The sequence below is a fragment of the Miscanthus floridulus genome, chromosome 8 (genome assembly GCF_019320115.1).
Source record: "Miscanthus floridulus cultivar M001 chromosome 8, ASM1932011v1, whole genome shotgun sequence".
NCBI classification, from domain to species: Eukaryota; Viridiplantae; Streptophyta; class Magnoliopsida; order Poales; family Poaceae; genus Miscanthus; species Miscanthus floridulus.
The window spans coordinates 115316387-115330053 of record NC_089587.1 but is presented as its reverse complement, the minus strand read 5'-3'; the positions used below and the strand labels follow the sequence as shown (position 1 = coordinate 115330053).

The 13667-nt window shown below is 43.6% G+C and overlaps 2 long non-coding RNA genes and 1 other non-coding gene across 3 annotated transcripts; 2 read left to right on the top strand and 1 right to left on the bottom strand.

The window, feature by feature from the left end:
* The first annotated feature begins 684 nt into the window (after positions 1–684).
* LOC136477193 (uncharacterized) lies at positions 685–7609 on the top strand. Its single transcript, XR_010763924.1, has 2 exons — positions 685–6561; positions 7399–7609. It is a non-coding gene; the product is annotated as an uncharacterized lncRNA (long non-coding RNA).
* Positions 7610–7865: 256 nt separating this feature from the next.
* LOC136473321 (uncharacterized) lies at positions 7866–9895 on the bottom strand. The gene is made up of 2 exons (XR_010762576.1): positions 9296–9895; positions 7866–8549 (listed from the first exon to the last, which is right to left on the bottom strand). It is a non-coding gene; the product is annotated as an uncharacterized lncRNA (long non-coding RNA).
* A 2160-nt stretch (positions 9896–12055) lies between these two features.
* LOC136478572 (small nucleolar RNA R71) lies at positions 12056–12162 on the top strand. The gene has a single exon (XR_010764296.1). It is a non-coding gene; the product is annotated as a small nucleolar RNA R71 (small nucleolar RNA).
* Positions 12163–13667: the final 1505 nt, after the last annotated feature.

The window sequence follows — 13667 nt, the reverse complement described above, 5'->3', positions numbered from 1 at the left end:
GATCTATGTGCTATTTTTAATTCATAACTGCAGCTCATGTGCTCCAATTATGGTGAATTTTTTTATGGTAGGCTACTCATTGTATGCTTGAGCTATGGTAAAAATTTCAGCTTCTGTGGAGCATGTATGTTGGTATTTCTTAGCGTCACTTGTTTTTAGTAGCCACCTATTAATTCCCTGCACCTCTAGCTTACTTGTACCAGGTTGCCATCCCTAGTGTTGGAGCAAAAAGTGATTGTTGGCACTACCTAGCATTGCTACTATGCAGTTATCTTATCATTTCATGTGACTAAAAAGAATATAAAGATATGAATAAAAAGAATCTGCAAGTGCACAGATAATTATACCATTGTATCATTTTACCCAAAAGTATTCCAGGGTGTCGTATTTATATTTTTACCACAGGAAGGAGGTATGGAGTGGCTAGAGATGGTGAACAAATATGCATTACTTATGATAGAATCAATCACATAGCACATACTCAAACAAGGGTAAGCCAATAATAAATAAATGATAAATGTAAGCATTGATAACACCCAGAGATAGGAATAGACTACTCATGTTAAAGTAAGACTAAACATGAGATTAGTTAATAGATTGAACTCTTATGTCATTTCTTATTTACTGTCTTTGGTATACCCTAGCATATATACAATCATGTATAGCATAATGACTCTTCATCTACGCATAAGGAACATTACTAAGGAAAATCAAGAACAGAGCAAGACTTTCTTCGCAACTAGGTTCTACTTGTTCTATATACGGGGAGTGGACTACAAAGGACTCAACGGGAGTATCACATCTGCGATCTACCACATGACCCGGCATATAGAATGCATCCGTAGGCAAACAATATCTAAGCACCACGCTCACATAATGTCGACCACTTAACTCACTCGAGTACTGAATTAAGCGCTTTGCGATCTTATGCATAAACTCATTATCAATTATGACTATATCAAATATACTACTAGAGCAAACTAGGAACAAAATAAACAGAAACATAGTATTGAAATAGAATAAAGTCATAAACAAGAGGGAATACAGTGGCTATACCAGCCTCCAGACGATGATGAATCTAGAATCCTGAGCAGGAGCCCGAACTCTACGAAAACCTTGCTAGCTAGCCTATACTAGAACTTTGAGTATCTAACCTAATTCTCTAGTGGAGAAGAGATCCTTCTGATCTTCTAGCTCCTTGGCTTCTTTGGCTTAATGGATTCCCCCAAACCCTGGGGGTAGGGCTACGCTTATATAGGCCGGTGGGATGGACCAGAGCCCTCAGATCAAACCAACTTTGTTCAATGGTGAAGATGCAAACCCTAAGGTGGTGGAGGAACCAACGTAGAAGACGAAGGCTGACAGGTGGGCCATGGGGTAGGCCAACCCCACCTACTGCCAAGTGGGCCCCCCTTTGGTGGGTCACCTTTCATGTCTTCTAGATCCTTCTCAACTTGGTTCCACAGTGGAATATTCTTTTTATCCCGACGTCCTTGATATCTTGCCCCTTTTTCCTGATAAACCCCTGCAGAAACATAGATTCACCAAAACCTATGGAATTCTGTCATATCAAACCCTAATTCTATGTTGGAGGTTGATATATGCCCTGTTTCATGTCTGGTTGATGGTTAAAAATGAACAATAACTACCGTCAACAAATTACCCCGAGCTTAACCTTTGCTCGTCCCTGAGCAAACAGCTAAATCAGAGATAAATCATGAGTTGTTTCAAATACACATGCCTTCAGCCAAAAATTATCTACCGGATTAAAGTAATTGATCTGACTTTCAAACTCACCCATATTACCTCTAATCATGGGGCTTTTACCTTCACGTAGGTCTTGAGCAATTGAAAGACAGAACAATTAAGTCAAACACTATGTCTCAAGTTCTTGATTTCACCTCTGTTCTAGAGTTTTTATAAGTTGTCAAAATAAAACTGAGAGATTCCTATGCATGACTCTCTCAAGTCTCTCATATATATGTGGTATTTGTGGATCCTCACCAAGGCAATAGTAGTGTTATGCCTTCTTTCTCACCCTACAACTAATAAAGCTTATGTGGAGTTCATAGGTGTAACAACAGCGCATACATACTTGCAAGGCATATGTTGTAAAGTCAAACAATGGACCAAAGAGAGTTAAGTCATACAGTCAAATCAAGAGGTGCATGTGTGTGGAATGGTGGGTGTATATTTGGTGACAAATCCTAATTCTACTTTGCTCCTTGAAAACATATCTCTCATTTACAACTTGAAAATATTTGCTAAAGAGTAGGAGCTATCTTATTCATATAATTTTTTTTATTTTCTCTCTTTTTTTAGGCGGGCATCTAAGACTGACTCCAACAGAGGAGGCAAAGCGTGACCCCAAACCCAAAATGGGTTGTTCATAGTGTTTTCTCCACACTAAACAAGCTCCAACAGACTATGCAAACGAGTGACCCATTTTAGGTGGGAGCCGACGCGAGACACAAATAAGCGTCCTCTCTATGTCCTTCTACGTCTCCACCACCAAGCCCACCACCACGAGGGGAGCGAACGACCGGAGTAGAAGACGAGCGAGGTAGCTGGGATGGCATGCGGACCTTTGACGACGGTGAAGAGGGAGCAGAAGACGGCAGCAGACGCGACAGCGAGTAGGGGCAGGACGCCGGCCCTGCATCGGCCGACCAGCCATAGCGCATGGTGCAGCAGCTGCAGGTGCTCCTCCCCGCGCAGCGGGTGGCAGGTGGTGGCGACGCCCGCCTTCCTCCCGCCGCTGCCGCCGCCAACGATGGCGGCCGCGAGGGAGCCGTAGCTCTCGGACCACAGGCCTAGCGAGGCCGCCGAGCTGGTCATCACCGCCGACGCCCCACTCTCATCCCAATCGCCAGATCATGGGCCCCGAGCCCGTGAGATCCCGCGTCGCTCGCGCGAGATTCGGTGGCGGCGGCGGTGATCCCGTGCCCACGGGTGGGAACTGGATCATATAGAACCAAAGCGAATGGATACTTAACGTGCAGGGCGCATGGGTTCGGAGACAGAGGTAGAGTTGGTTGGGGGTTAGAAGCGCGGCGCGGCGGGGGCGGGCAGCACGTCGGAGCTCGCAGCTCGGTGGCCAGCCGTGGGGAAGACGAAGACAGAGGCAGCACCGGGTGGAAGAGGAGGAGGTCGTCGTCGCGGAGGTGCGCACCGGCACGGTGAGGTGGGTCCACGGCAGGGGAGGTGCCCGCGCGGCGAGGTGGGTCTACGGCGGTGCGCGGCCAGCGAGGAGCGGCCCGACGCGGCGAGGCGGGCGGCGCTCGGCTAGGTTTGCGTCCGCTGTTGAAAAAGGGAAGTTTTGGGTCCATGACCCTTTCCCTGTGCGCTACCTATACCATCGAATGCCTCTCATTTTTAGGTTCGGGCTGTTGGAGACAGTCTAAGTACCCATTGTTTTAATAATTCAGACACTTGTCCATTTTTTTAATACTTTTTCTTTTATGAATAACTTTTGCATAATTCCATGCCTCTTTACTGCAATGAAAATACTTGAGAGATAGTAACAAGAATTTAGAGCATTTATTTGGGGATATCATATAGGGTATATTTTTGGTGTTTCCTCTCCGTGTAGGAGTAAAACTTTTTTGAATGGGTCTAGATGGATGGCATGTTTCGGCACCTATCCCCAGTGTAGGGATAGTGCTTATGTGGGTGGTGTGATCTTGATTTTAAGAGTATGACAAAGCTCTCATAAGGTATCAACAAAGCTTGACTAAACTCAATGCAAAACAAGCAGCATATATGGGTACGGGTTTTTCTAATCTAAGTATCATATATGGCTCTGGTAGGAATTGAAGCTCTGTCACACAAGGAACTCATCATGTTGAATTTTTAAAATTTTCAAAAAGTAAAGCATCTGAAATTTAGTGTCATTAGGTACAAGATAAACAGTAGCTCAGACCTTCTCATATCATGTCCGTCAATTACCTAGACTTAGCTTAAGCATGCTCCCACAATTTCAAGTTCAGGGTGAATCTTTAAGTCAAATCAATTCCATTCTTTAGGAGAACTCTAGGTTGAAAACTAGGTACGTAGAGCAACTAATCATCATGTCCATTACAAGCACCTTCAAAGTTCCTTTTATTTAACTCTTAAAAACAGAAAACTAGACACATACCTTTTATTTTATTTTCATAGATCATACCTATTATATATATCTCTATAAATTTTTATTTTGCTTTTGTTTGTTATTCATCTTTTTATGACTCTAACAAATATATAGAAAACTTAAAAATAGTAAAATGAGGAAGAAAAGAAATCACTACGTGAAAAACGGTTTATAGTAACGGGATAATTTTTTTTATAGGGGCGGCTGATGATGGAGCCGCTTCTACAGTGACGTGCTCGGGAGCCCAGAGACCAGCCACCCCTACAAATAGAACAACAGGGACGACTGATGATACGAGCCGCCCCTACAAATAAGTCTGATTTGTAGAGGCAGTTCACTCATCAGCCACCCCCGGTATTGCTATTTGTAGGAGCGGCTCAATCACCGGCCACCCCTGCAAATCATCCGATCTATAAAATAACACCCAAACGCTAGCCTGATGCCCACACTAACGCCTCTCCCAGACACCCCTTAGCCACTCCTCTCAACAGCCGCCTCCCGTCCCCTCCCCTCTCGTCTTCCTCGTCTCCCCCACGGGACAGATCCAGCGAAGGATCCGGTGCTCCTCGTTCGTGCGCCCCTCATGGTCGTAGATCAGGCCATCTCCTATCGCCGTCGGCTTGCGGAGGCTACGAGTCACCATGGCCGGCCTCGGTCGTCTCTGACCAAGTCCCGTTCCTGGGGCCGGCCTCCACTCCGTTCCTCGTCAAGTCCAAGCCGGCTTGGGGTCTGCCTCACGGCTTGGTGTAGCAGTTCTGGCGTGGTCCCGCGTGCGACCCGGCGTGACCGGTGATCCACCCACGGCGAAGCTCGTGCTGCTATCGACGGCGGCCGGTGGGAGTGGCGACCGCGGTGGAGGTGGAGCAGCAAGCATCACCGGAGACGCCAGCTCAACGTTGGGGTCAATCGTGTCGTTTTCGGCAGCGCGCAAGGGCTGCTCCGGCCAGCTCAGGCGCGGGCCCGTTCTCACAGAGGGTGCTGCTCACGCTGGAGGAGAAGAAGGTCCCCTACGAGATGAAGCTCGTCGACCTTGGCAACAAGCCCGAATGGTCCGTCTCTCTTCCTAACTCTTCCCTTTTCCCCCCGCTGTAGATGATTTTTAGTGGATTCGTTGGATGTGGTAGATTTCCTTGATCTGACTGACTTTTAGCCTGTAAGCTGTAACTGGCACCGGAAAATCCACACAGCTTAGTGCCTTAGTCATGAACTCTGTACTATTCAGCCCTCATGTGTCCTGGTGAATTGATCTCTCCGGTGATTTTTTTTCTAGTTTTCAGGGAACGAGCTGTAGCTGTAGGTTAATACTGCCTCCTAATTTTACTATATGACACTAGTTATTAGATTTACCTGGGAATTCTTATGCGTCTTTTTCACTGTAGATGCCATCAATTTGTCGAAATATTGGAATTGGCAAAACGTGCCTCTCAAATTTGTTCTGTCAATGACACTCTTGCAGTTATGCACCCCTTTCATATGAGTTCACTTGCCTTGTTGCATTTATATGAGCTGAAACACATATATGAGCTGAAACACATATATCACTTGCCTTGCCTTGTTGCTAACAGCAGGCTGACAATTGCAGACAGGTAGTCCAGGTATTCAGTACATGCAAGCTCTGTTCTTTTGCAGCTCCATTCAGCAATTAGTCATTGTGTTGTCTGAATTTTGCAGCACGTCGGTGCATAGCTTGGCTCTGGCTTCAGGTTTGCCTGGTGTAGATCGAGTGAGAGGAACTGCAGTGCATGATTCTTTGAGTTTGTTTTAAGATTTTAAGATGGTTGCAATGTCAGAGCCCTTTCTACGTGAGTTTCTGCAGAGTTTATTTCAGCAAATAGCAAGTGTGAACTAGCTATTAGTATTTACACTTGCTATTGGGTTGAAATACAAATTTATGACATCCTTTTGAAGGCATTATGTTCATTTGCAATCAAATTGTTGTTTCTCTATGTCGTGTCTGGTCGCCTGTAGTGGATCTACATCAAAGTTGAATATGCCTGTGAAGTTGCATTGAATGCTTGTTTCTGAAAAGAACAATTCTACTATCAACCATTTCAATTTAGGACATATGAACGCTAGTTTAATAACTTTGTAACTAACAATGGAATAATAGTACAGAGAACAATGTGATCTGCTATGCCTTCTGTTTCATTTTTATATTCTGTAGGTATGGGCCATTTTGGACATGCACCACCCTGATTTTTGTTGCTGCATCTATTGCTACTTTTGTCACCTACCTTTCTCACAAATGGCACAAGAAGGAATGGAACTATGATATCAACTTGGTTACCTAGTCTGCTGGCTTAGTCTATGGCTACGTGACGTTTGTTCCTCTTCTTTTATATGTTATTCTCAAGTACTTCTCAGCACCTGCTGGTCTGGTGCAACTGTGGTGCCTGTACGGATACTCTCTGTTCATCTTCATTCCAGCATCGGTAAGGTTCTTACTAAAATGCACATATAATTAGGAATTACAATTCTTTTAGTTTACAATTGTGTGCCACTATGGCCTATTGTTAAAGTTGCTTGAGATTTGGCCTTTTCTATGGGAAATGTTCACTGGATTCTAACACCTGTAAAGCAATCAGCATGCTTGAGTTTAAATAATTTGCATTGCTTTTGTATGAAAATGAAACCAATCAATTCCAAGGGTCATTACTACCACCATTTACCCATATTATTTGTTTGCTAAGCTATATCTGTCATTTACTGATTCTCTGTTGACGAAATACTAGTATATTACCTGTTAAAATGATTTGGAGCATTTCTACACTGCTTTAGCATTAGAAGTTGACTGAAAGTTCTTTCTCCTTTTGCATGACAGCTCCTGTCTATTGTGCCAATAGAAATATTCAGATGGGTGATTGCTGGATACAAATAGTTAAATAATTATTGCCAATAGTTAAATAATTATTGCATGCCTTGTCTTAAGTGCTTATTTACTCAAATGAGCAAGGTCTTGTCCTTGTTCATTCACAAGCCTTTTTAGCTAGCTCATGTGATGTCTCGGTGTGCATGCATATATGTACTGTATTGATCTCAATTGGTCACTAGCATATGAGCAGTACTTTTGCAAGTTTTAAGTTAATCTCTGTACTGATCCTTGTTTGCTCTTGCCCATTAAAAATATATGCATGTGTTTCAGCTCATATATGTGAAGCTATATAGCAGCAGCAGTTCAGTTCAGTTCAGTTTGGTTTTGAGTATTTTTTCACTCTTCCAATTAGCAAGTATTGAAAATAATCATTTCCCTTGTTGCCTTGCTTGTGCAGATGTGCAGGAAAGTAAATAAAGAGTAGAAAAAGAGGATGGTGGTGGTCACCTGGATGCGTTCACTGCTTGGATAAGCAGAAAGTATTTTTATGCATAGTTCTATACATAGTTGCAATCTGAGATGTTAGACCTTTGTTGCATAATGGGCGGTAGGTGATACAAGCATATAGACTATGATTTGAATTATATAATGTCCTTGTGTTGTGGTCAGATTTGAATTATATATATATATATATATATATATATATATATATATATATATATATATATATATATATATATATATATATATATATATATATATAATTGTAAATTTGAATTTTTTTTTACGAAAAATGTACTGTAGGGGCGGTTCTAGATTGAACCGTCCCTACAAATCGATTTGTAGGGACGGGTGGTACTGTAGCCGTCCCTACAAATCGATTTTGTAGGGGCGGCTACAAATGCATGATTTATAGAGACGGTATGGTAGGGGTGGCTGGCCAAACTGCCCCTACATATCATCTGGAGCCGCCCCTAAAAATGATTTATGTAGTAGTGAATACATAGCTGGATACGTGGGAGATGCCCTCTCCTCCAGCTGGATGTTGCTACTGGTCTTTAGTGAGGTGGACGGAGCTGGGGATAGCTGAACAGCCTATCCCAGTTCTGGTTCTGTTGCACTTGGTTATGTTGTATTTTGGCGAGACTCTGCACGGCTTGATCATGCCACTGCTGGTGCTGGGAGCATCTGTTGAATGGCGGCCTGGTTCTCTTCAATGCCTCTGAGTCGGGTACGGATTTCCTGTCTCTCCATCTGCTGTTCATGATAGTTCGTCCTGGAGAAGGATCGCGCGTCCCGGCTGGAAGTGGGTGCCTCCTGAAGAGGAAACCTCCTGCATATCAACAGAATGACGTCCACTACCTTGGCGGTAGTGGTCAAAGTAGCCTGGCTGCCACTGGGCACTCGTTCCTTGCTGCCAAGAACCGTCTGAGTGCTGGGGTGTGGCTCGCTCCCATGGACTGCGTGCAGCTTGGAAACCCCGAGAGGATCCTGCATGGTCGAAGGTTTGGTAAGCGGTGTAGGCGGGGCCTTGTGGAGCAGTGTCTGCACCGTAGTAGTGTGTCGGTGGTGCTCGATCTATTCTCGCAGAAGCACTTCTCCCTACAGCTGCACTAGATGGCAACACAATCAAAGAATTCGTGTCATACAAACCATGACCCGGGTGAGGTAACGGGATCTCAGTTGCATGACCACGGTAAATCATGATAATACCGTTATTCTTTCCCCCCTTCACCATTTGACCTTGCCAAAAATAATCAATAGTTATATATGGCCGTCCCTAGGAATGTACTCTACCAATGAATTTTCCATTAGCCCAAGGTTATTGGCAATTCGAGTAACCAAAGAGGAATACTTGATCTTGCCATTGCGTTTAAAAACTCCAGACCAGTGGATCATCATAAATTGCACGGGTGACACCTTCCTATGTTTTATCATGGCAAACATTAATTTCGAGTCTTCCACTCTAACGGTATGGGTGTCTTCCCTGGGGAAAAGAGTCATCCCCAACCACTTACGGATAAAATGCAAGGTAGGTAACTGGATAGAATTAGTGTGGGGATGGTCACAAACATTTTCATCAGAGATTTCTTCCCAAAATTGGGTCCTCTCAAACTCCGGCAAAACAGAATCTACATCTATAACACACTCATCTCGAAAACCAAGGTGTTGACTAAGTTCTTTCCAAGTGAGGGAAAACTCTTTTGTAAACATTCTAAAGATTACTCCAGTATTAAAAAGTTGGAGGGTGCATAAAAATTCTGCAGTAAGCAATTTGCAACCTGGCTCCTCTATATTCCAAAAATTCTCCCATCCCAATTCAGAAAAGATGAGCAGGAATTCAGTATCCATACTTGATTCTCTCATGAGGCGGGAATCGTAGATGCTCGTGAGGGCGAAGGGACGATCTTTCAACGCTGCGTACTTCGATCTTTCTCCTCCCCTCAGCTTCATGTTCTTCTCCTCCATTAGGATGTTTATGGTAGTTGTTGATGGAGATGGCGAAGCTTGAGCCGGCGAAGCGTCGACGTTCATTTCAGACCCTGCCGAAGAGTTGCTTCGGAGCGATTGGGATGATCCCGAGCAAGAAATCTTCTTCCAGAAACTACTTATCCTGCAAAAGCTTAGTAGACAACAACAAAAACTTGCGGAGAGATAAGCAGAAAGGTCAGCTGTCTGGGAAGTCAGTCGTTCCGAGGTTAGTTGTCCAAGAATTTCTTGATGATTATTTTAGCTAAGTTTTGGACAGAACCTCCCCCAAATTTTTAATTCTTTCTTACACCTTTGGACAACACTTCTACTAAGGAATTTCCTTCTCCCAACTCTCAAAGTCTTTTAGCAGAACTCCTCTACTCTCTCTTCTCTCTTCTCACTTTCCTACTCACTCTACTCAACTCTCTAGCTCTCCAAATTTTGCACTACGAGTTTCTGGATGTAGGAGGCAAAATGGAGTGTGTTGTGAGGAGAAATGAATGTAGGAGGAAGCAATTTATAGATGGAGGAGGAGGGGGGTTGGCCGGCCTAGCATGGGGTCGGCTGACCCCACCATGGGCCCACTTGAGTGGTGCTCCTTCCTGGCTTCCAAGCAGAATATGGTGCCTACTTGATGGAATGGTGGCAGGGGCCCCAGGTGAAAGATAAAAATGAATGGAGCACATTAAAAGATGTGATGTGTTATGGCATGTGGGTCCCTGGTGTGGGTCTTTATACCTGTATTTTCTATGTATGTATATGCTATGCAAAAATTTTACTTTTATGAAAATACAAAAAAATGAGGAGATGAATGATGGTATTTTTATATTTTTCTGACTCTACGGTAAATATTTCTTACGGGGGTTTTTACGCTCCGTAAAAATTATTCACTTGGGGCCTAAATTTTTTTACTATGTCATGATAAGAATTTTTATTTTATTTTTCTAATGCAAGTGATGAAAGTAAATATGCAATGCGAAAAGTAAATACGGATAACTACCGAGTAACCTCCCGGCGAAGGTTCAGAATTGTTATGTCCGCCGAACCGGACTTCTCCGTTGTTCATTCTTTAGGTGCATCATCCGATCCCAGAGATGGTAGTCTTGATGATTGATTCTCCTTTTCTTGCCATACCATATTTGTAGTGAGATTTAGTTCTGGTCTTGGTTTGAAAGCGAAATGCTCTTCTTTTCCATTTATGTTGAATCTAATCTCTCCCACTCCGACATCAATATGAGTATTGGTGGTAGTCAAAAAGGGTCTCCCAAGGATGAGCGACACTTTTGAGTCTGGTTGCATGTCTAGTATCATGAAATCAACTGGCACAAAGAAATCTTTTATCTTCACTGGAATGTTCTCAGCAATTCCCACAGGGTAGCGGATTGACTGATCGGCCAGCTATATGCACATTGATGTTGGCTCAAGCATTGAATAACTGAGCTTGTTGAAGATTGACTTGGACATCACACTGATACTTGCTCCTATGTCACACAGTGCATGATTGAAGTGTTGATCTCCGATTGAGCAGTCTATAGTGGGACATCCTAGATCCTTCTTTGTAGGTGATATGTTGAGGATGGCTGCACTACACTCTTCTGTCAGCTTGATTACCTCAGTGGTGGGCAGTGGTCTCTTCTTGTTCAAAATGTCTCTAAGGTACTTCGCATAGGTAGGGACCTGTATGGCATCTAGCAGAGGTATATTGATATATAATTTCTGAATGACCTGTATAAACTTACCAAACTGCTTATCTATTTGGACTCTCTTATTTCTGCGTGGGAATGGTAAGAAGTTGGTGTCGTGGAAATCTTGTTTTATTTCTTGATCTTGTGGAGCAACTTCTTCCACTTCATCATCTTTCTTTTCTTCTGGTACTACTGGTACTGCTGATGTCCTTCCTGTCCATTTTGGATGTGGGGGATCTCGGGTAGACTTGCCACCTCTCGTGGTTATAGCATTGACCTGCTCATGGTTAGTGGCAAAAGGCAGTGCAACAGATAACTGTGCTATTTGTGATTCTATCTTTTTATTATAGCTAAGTTGATCTTTTATGGCAGAAGAAAAACTATCCATTTTAAAATTTATACTTTCCAGAACTTTATCATTAACAACAAGTCTTTTAGCAATATTATCATTAATCTTAGCTTGCCCTAAAATTAATTCTCTCAATGATGGTTGTTTGGAGTAATTACCTAGGTACTTACCTTGATAGTTAGATTGCTGTTGTTGACTCCATCCTTGCTTCTGTTGATGTGGAGTAGAGCTGTTGATGACAGTATTTATCTCTTCTTGAGATTTGGGAAATTCCACTCCTAAATATTCTCCACATATGTTTTGAGCATTGTAAGCATCTTGAATAGCTTAACGATCTCTCTTGTAATTGTCTCGCTGTTTGAGCCAATCCAATAGTATGTCCATCTTGGTTGACAGTGCACATAATTCTTCTGGTGCCTCCTCACTCTGACGGCAGTGTTGAATGTTGTCTTGGAACCAGCTTTGGTTTTCAGCTATCCTTTCCATAAGAACCTTAGCTTTCCCAAGAGTGAGTGACAAAAATGATCCTCCAGCAGTTGCATCTAGTTGTTCACGAGCCTTCTGAATTAATCCATGATAAAAGCCTTGCATGAGCAACCACTCTTCCATTCCATGATGGGGACAATCTAAAACGTATTCTTGGAAATGCTCCCATGCTTCTGAAATGGTTTCTCCTTTCTGCTGTTGGAAGTTGGAAATCTTTCCTCTTAAGGCATTGGTTTTGCCTATAGGGAAAAACTTTTCTAGAAAGGCCTTTGAACACTATTGGCGGCCCTTAACTCATATCTCACCCCACCAACATTTATATAGAATTCACCAAAAACAAAGTAGATAGGGGTTTGAAACTAAACATTTCCATAGTTTTGGTGGACTCACTTGTTTTGCAGGACATACATGGAAATACACCTCAAATGGGCCAAAAGAGAAAGAGAAATCACAAATTCTACTTGGCCCAAAGCAAAACAAGAGAAAGAATAGATGGAAGCCCAAACAAATATACATAATAGGGCTAGCCCACACTGTAGACTAGAAGCAAGCCCAGCCCATAGCCCATAGGCCAAGGCAGGGCAGAGGAGCCAGCACCCCAGGCACGGGCATGCCCAGGGCGTGACCACGCCTCTACCTCTGCCACCTAGGCCCACTCTTCTCTGGTCGGTTCCATAAGTGCAGTAGAGGGCGGTGCGGTGGTGTATCTGGGGAATATTCCCCTGGAACCGACCATCCACCTCCTATACAAGGAGGGGTTCACCTCACTCTCACATACAACAAGATACACTTGAGCAAGAGAAGAAAGGCTCCAATCCACTAGCTTCTAGCTATGTTAGAATAGGGAGTGAGTGAGGGAAGAGTTGGAGAAAGAGTGGAGTTTGGTCCCTCTACTCCTTGTACTCGGTTCGCCTTGTACACCAGGAGGACAGAGTGCCAGACCTGTCAGCTCCCTCCCCGCTTGTACCTCGAAGTTCGTCTTATCGCTTGGGGTAAGAAGTTTGTGTTGTTCTATTGGTTTGATTTCCTTACGCAAGTTATTATTATCGTTATATTCTTGTGGGTTCATCGTCCATCCTCGTGGTGGAGGTTCTAGTAGAGGACTCCTGATAAAGATGGAAGTTCCTGGCCAACGCTAGAACCATAACTGATAGTGTAGGCATGGTGTCTAAATTATAAGTTACCTTTGTTTGCCTCGTTCGCCACGGTTGAGGGGTAGGCAGTAGGTGGTGACAGCCCTGTCTATCCTTTGTAATCCCCCACATTCGTGTTCAGTGTAGAGCTACAGGCTGGCATCGCTTGGTAGACCAGGTGATCTTCGGTGCCCAAAACAAGAATATAATAGTAACGTTTGCTTCACTTAAGGAATCTACCTCTAGAAAACCTCACTACCCAAGTTATCCTTCTCTTGTTCCTAGGGAGAACTATCTTTAGAGACTTCCTACACTTTTGTTCCTCGAGAAAATACGATTCCCTGCTTACCCCCGGGTGAAGTGCTATAACGGTCTTTCCATGCGCTTGCAGATTTATCTGCTTTCGTTAAGAAGCACCAACAAGCATTTCTGGCGCCATTGCCGGGGAATGGTTGTCGTTGTTATCTCTAAACTTAGTTCGCCCATGTATCCCTTTATTTTATCCTTTCTTTTCTTTTTATATTTTTCTCCAATGGAGCAACCCACAATTCAAAACCTTTCTGCTCCTAAGGGCGAGCTCATTGAACCGCCAAAATCCTCG